The sequence below is a fragment of the Dipodomys ordii genome, unplaced genomic scaffold, assembly GCF_000151885.1.
Source record: "Dipodomys ordii isolate 6190 unplaced genomic scaffold, Dord_2.0 Scaffold245, whole genome shotgun sequence".
Taxonomy (NCBI): domain Eukaryota; kingdom Metazoa; phylum Chordata; class Mammalia; order Rodentia; family Heteromyidae; genus Dipodomys; species Dipodomys ordii.
This window is the reverse complement of record NW_012267461.1, coordinates 373,127-379,578: the sequence shown is the minus strand read 5'-3', so window position 1 is coordinate 379,578 and position 6,452 is coordinate 373,127.

Genomic DNA, 6,452 nt, shown 5'->3' with positions numbered 1-6,452 from the left:
CCCCCCCCCCACCAACGTTGTAAAGCTCGTTTTCGACATGACAACTTGTACTTCTCATTGTTGCAACAGGTCCACCTGGGGATAACTGATTTCTATGGCTTTCAAAGCTAAAATGTTGACTGAGAGGTGGCTCAGTGGTAGAATGCTTTGCCTAGCATATACAAAGCCCTGGGTTCAATTCCTCAGTACCACATATACAGAAAAAGCCGGAAGTGGCCCTGTGGCTCAAGTGGTAGTGTGTTAGCCTTGAGCAAAAGAAGCTCAGGGACAGTGCCCAGGCCCTGACTTCAAGCCCCAGGACTGGCAAAAAAAAAAAAAAAAAAAGCTAAAATGTATAATACATGAAACCAACTCTAATATTGCTTCTTGTGTTTTATGTCAGAATAAGTTACAGCTGTTATGGATGATTTAATTTCAGCACATTTTCAAACAAAAGAGAAATCTTTTCATATTTTCTATGTAGGTTTTAAACATTTTGCCAAATTTTGAATATTATGGTTTAAATATTAGAGTCTAACCTCTTTTTTTTTTGCTAATTATACATTAATGACTGCTTTCTGCTTGGCTCTCCTAAGGATTCTTTTGCTTTGAAATCTGTAATATTTCATTGGAAAGTTCTGCCTGTTGGTACATTTCTGTCTATTCTTCCCTGGTAATGCACAGATTCAAGTTGCCTTCTGTATTTTAGAATATTATCTTGAATCATTTTGGAAAAGTTGTGCATTCTATTTTTCCCCTGAGATGCTTCTATTTTTTAAAGCTTGTTTCCCTGTTCTGATACCAAATGTATCAACAAGCTATGACTCTGGGCTGAATTCACCCTACCACCTACTTACATAAATATTTTCACTGGATTGTAATGTATTGGTGTTAATTACCTTCTCCCAGCAATGGCAGAATTGAGATATTGTTCCAAAGACTACATGACCCTCAATTCTCATTATATTATTATTATTATCAAGTCCTGTTCAGGAGCTTATTTCTTCCCAAGTAAGGGCCATTTCTGAACAATTAAAGAAAGTGAATTATTCAGAAAAGTATTTTACAGTGAGCAAAAACATTTCCCCCACAGAATCACATCATTTTTGCTAAGCTTTCTGTGTGTTAATATTAAGCACATTTTTGGTGACTAGATAAGCATATTGCTATAGGCTGAATATTTGGAAGAAATATGTGAGCTTAAGGTGCAATTATAATGATGTGTGCTGTCATTTCTATTTTGACATACTGAAGAAAGATCACAATTGTCTATTGTCTCTCCTTAAGATCTTTAAACTATTTAGTGTTTTCTCATATTGTTACATGCAAAACAATTCATGAAATTCCATTTATCTATTGTTTTTTCTTATGAGGTATTTTATGTTAGCCATTATTTTTAGGAAATCACATGCCATATTATCTCCTCGAAACAGAATCATCTGGAGCTCTAAATCCCTGAAATTTTCCCAGATAACTCAAGAGGAAATGTGCTTGACAAAATTTGTTTATGCACAGTATTTTTGTAGTAAGAAAGTGATAAAATACCACTTTGGAAAGTTACTTGGAAAAAAATTACTTGCTACAAATTGAAGTAACAAAATTGTTCAAATATATTTAAAAATATTATTTGTCAAAAAGAAGTTGGCAGGGCTGGGAATGTGGTTTAGTGGTAGAGTAGTTGCCTAGCATGCATGAAGCCCTGGGTTCAATTCCTCAGTACCACATAAACAGAAAAAGCCAGAAGTGCTACTGTGGTTCAAGTGGTAGATTGCTAACCTTGAGCAAAAGAATGCAGGGACGCAGAAACGCAGGACTTGAGTTTAAGACCCAGGACTGGCAAAAAAAAAAAAAAAAAAGTTAGCAATAGCAGATATTTTAGCCATCTCCCCAGGTTTCTTATAGATAAAATTTTCAACCCACAATTCTGTTCATTTTTCCAGATATTAAAATACTTGCAAGTATTTTCTGTTGAATTTCAAATGTCCCAGCTGCTCTTACATTCTTCATTCATACACTGTATGAATTTTATACTTTATTTTACGTTTATTTATTTAGAGGGTACTGGGTTTTGAACACAGGGCCTTTTGCTTGATTTGTTAGGCTAGAGCTCTACCATTTGAGCCATGCATCCAGCACTATCTTGCTTTTTTGCTGGCTATTCTGGAGATAGAGTTAGGGACTTTTCTGCCCAGGCTGGCCTCCAACTGTGAATTTCCAGGTAGATCTTAGCCCTGAGTAACTATGATTGCAGGCATTGCAGGTCCCTTGTTTTGAATTTTATACTTTATTAAGCTAGTTTAGTGTAAAAATGTTAATAACACAGTTTTGCGGTTGATACAAGGAATATGGTTATTAGCTAAACACTGAAATTTTATATTACACACAAAAGTGCTTGTCTTCTTCAACAAAATATGTCATAAAATGATCATGAAATACATTTTTTATTAAGTCTGTCGTGAAGCTAGGAGCATTTTATTTGGCCTACAGGACAGTTTTGCCACAATAAATGAGGCATGGTCTCTCCCTAAAGAAGTTCTAAATTAACTTTCATTTCTGAATCTGTGGCTAGGAAGCCAATACTCTACTGACAAGGACCATGCATTGACCAGTGTGCAAGTAGAACTCCTTAATATCCTCGCTAACTTCCATGAGCAACACTTCCACATGTGCTTGGTCTCAGTTAGTCCGTGTAATGAACACATCTAAAAAATCTGTTGAAAAGAAAGAAGAATAAAACAAATAAATCCAACAACTCTCCAAAACAGACTAGCAAGCAGCCCTCCCCCACAGCACCCACTTCTACACTAAGTTTTCCCTCACAACCGCTATATAGTTGCCTTGCATGCACAAGGCCCTGGGTTCCATCCCCATGATTCAAAACAACCCGAAACCTCACAAAGCATAAAAGGCCAGAACAAAAATACAGGAAACACCATTCTAATACATGTACCAATGGCCACCTTCTTTCATGGAAAAAATACCAAATTTCTATGCTAATTGGCTAAACAATAAAAATGATAGAATAATGCGGGGCTATGGTGGCTCACGCCTGTAAACCTAACTACTCAGGAGGCTGCGATCTGAGGATTGCAGTTCAAAGCCAGCCCAGGCAGGAAAGTCTGAGAGACTCTTATCTCCAATTAACCTCCAGGAAACTGGAAGTGGCGCTGTGGCTTAAGTGGTAGAGTGCTAGCCTTGAGTTGAAGAGCACAGGGACAGAGCCCAGGCCGAGAGTTCAAGCCCTATGACCAGAAAAAAAAAAGAATAAATGAAATAAGATAACCTACTTTAAGAATGTTCCAAGCTTAAGAAATGTACGCATTATCCTGCCCATGTAATTGTAACCCCTCTGTACAGTATGTTCACAAATAAAATAAAATAAAATATAAAAAAAAAACCAAGGGACAGTACCCAGGCCCTGAATTCAAGTCCCAGTACCAGCACAAGAAAAAAGTCAGAAATAATATAATTTTTAATATTATATATAGAATATATTATAATAACTCATATAATAATAATATTAAAATATTATATGGTATATTCAAAACCAGCCCAGGCAGGAATAGGCATGATACTCTTATCTCCAATTTACCAGGCAAACACCAAAAATGGAGGTGTCACTCAAGTGGTAGAGCACCAGAGCCTTGAGTGCGAAAGTTTAGTGATAGTGCCCAGCCACAGTGCTGACATACACACAAAAATCATACACCACCTCAACTTAGATCCATTCCAGGGGTGTAAGGCTGATTCACTACACATTTATTAGTAAACAAATACAGCACATTAAAAAAAACAAAAACAAGAATCACATGATCATGTCAATTGTTGCAGAAAGACCCTATGATAAAATCCAACTTTCTCTTAAGATATAAACTTAAGATACAAAACTAGGAAAAGACGATTTATGCCTTAACAATAAAGGCTATCTAGGAAAAACTTACAGCTAACATTATTCTAAATAGGGCAAAAGTGGAACCATTTCCTCTGGTTTTAGAGGAAGAAGACAGGATGTCCCCCCCTTTCTCTTCCTATTCATTATAGTACTGGAATTTCTCGCCACAGCCCAAAGGCAAGAGAAAGAAAAGAGATGCAAATAAGGGAAGGAAGAAATCAGACTAGCCCTAGTCATAGATGATAATGTGCTTATACCTAAAGCTTCATAAAAACTTGATCTCTAAACTCCTGGTGTTGATAAATACCTTTTGCAATGTAGACTGATATAAACCTGACTTTTAAAAAGGGTAACTTTTCTGTATACTAACAATAGGCATTTGGACAGGGAAACTGAGAGAACATCTCCACTTACAATGACCATCAAAAGTAACTACTAATAAACTGAATCAAGGAGATACCTAAACAACGTAAACTATAAAAGTTGTACGAGGAAACAGGGACACCAGAATTTGGAAAGATCTTGCATATTCCTGATTTGACAGAATATGAGGAAAATGACCACACTGCCAAAGGCAATCTTCAAATTCCATGCAATACCCACCAAAACCCAATGCCATTCTCACACAAAGAGAAAACAGTCCTTGAATGGTAAGATTTGAGGTGCAGGCAGGTGTCCCCAATGCATAAGTGTAAGCTGGGCCCCAGTCCCAAGCCAGAACTGCCTGTGTACATCAGATGACTGCCTTGACCTCACTTTTCACTGGGGAATCACAGATTATATATGATTGGTTTTGTAATCTCTGTAATACACTTTGTGAACACCATTTCTTTTCCTTTATCTGAAGAGTTTCTCTGTAAACCTCTCAATTATTGTCTTCCTGAAATACATGGTTGGGACAAGTTTCTGGAAACCTTGTTTTCAGAATGGGCTGAGGAGCTCAGGGCTGTGGTTTTTGATTCCCTTTTTTGTTGCTAAGGGGCATCAACTCAAGGTGTTGTGCTCTGGCGACGACCAGCCCTAACCACTTGAGCCACACCTGCGAGTGCAGACTCCCATGCCTTTTGTCTCAGATGATTCTACTGACACTGGCTTTGAATCTCTGAAGTGGCTACATTTGCAGGCATGTGCTACCTACACTTGATTAGATCCCTAGCTCTATTCTCGCTCCTGAAGCACTAAAGGCTTTCTTGAATTCTTGCTGATGTAAAATAAGCTAACTGATTAGAACATTTTCATGAAAGTGAGGTGACAGAGGTACTGGGCTTTTACAAGGACTGCAAGACGTGGAGAGGCATTACAGACATGGAGGTGGAGTTCAACCTCTTGTCCTCACATTCACATTGCCTGTTGTGCCCTCACAGTGGCTAGTGTGAAGTCGGAGCACAAAGGGCCCTGTTCCAGCTGGGCATTGCCCACATTGCCATCTGAGTTTCTGGCATCAAGAATGAATATTTCATGTGCATGGCTGCACTAGTGCTTGAACTAAGAGACTGGGTACTGTCCTTTAGATTTTGCCCTCAAGAATGACAATCTACCACTTGAACCACCATTCCACTTCTGCCTCTGTCGTGGTTAACAGGGGATAAGAGTCTCAGGGACTTTCCAGACTGGCTTTGAATCATCATCCTCACATATCAACTTCCTGGAGAGCTAGGATTCCAGACTTTAAGCCTTTTGGTAATAAGAAAATCAGCACACAAGTACTTTTTCTTAGGTGTGTTATATAGATTGCTGTTTTCTTTTTTTCAATTTTAATACATTTTATTGTAAAAAATACTGTACAGAGGGGTTACAGTAACATGAGCAAGGTAATGAGTACATTTCCTATCGAACATTGTTGCCTCCTCCTTTGTTTTTCCCCTACTATCCCTTCCCTCCCACCTCCACAACTACACTGCCCACACCCCCTGCCCAGGCCTAAATTGTAAAGTTCGTTTTTTCAACAGAGTGTCTTGTACGTCTCATTGTTACAATGGGTCAACCTGTATCTCCAAATTAGAGAATTGTATATACAAGATGCAGGGCACCTACATCAAATACAGTGAAAATGAGAGGAACATACAAAGAAACCAAAAAATCACATGGTACATTATAAATACAATAGAAACAATAACCAGAAAGAAAAAACCACTTGTGTTCCTATCTTGGAGTTCATTTCGCTTAACATCATCTTATCTGCTCATATGTACATAACTTTTGACCCCTTCTGCTTCTCCTAAACATATACTAGTTATTGCAAATAAGGGAAACCATGGAAGCTATGTTTCTTTGGGCCTGGCTTACTTCACTTAATATAATTTTTTTCCAAGTCTTTCTATTTCCTAACAAATGGGGCGATGTCATTCTTTCTGAGGCATAGAATTCCATTGTGTGTGTGTGTGTGTGTGTGTGTGTGTGTGTGTGTATCACATTTTCTTGATCCATTCATCTACTGAGGGGCATCTGGGTTGGTTCCATATCTTAAATACTGCTTCAATGAACATAGTAGTGCTGGTAACTTTAGTATGGTCTTGTTTGTGATCATTTGGGTAAATGCCCAAAAGTGGGATTGCTGGATCATAGGGGAGCTCTATGTGGA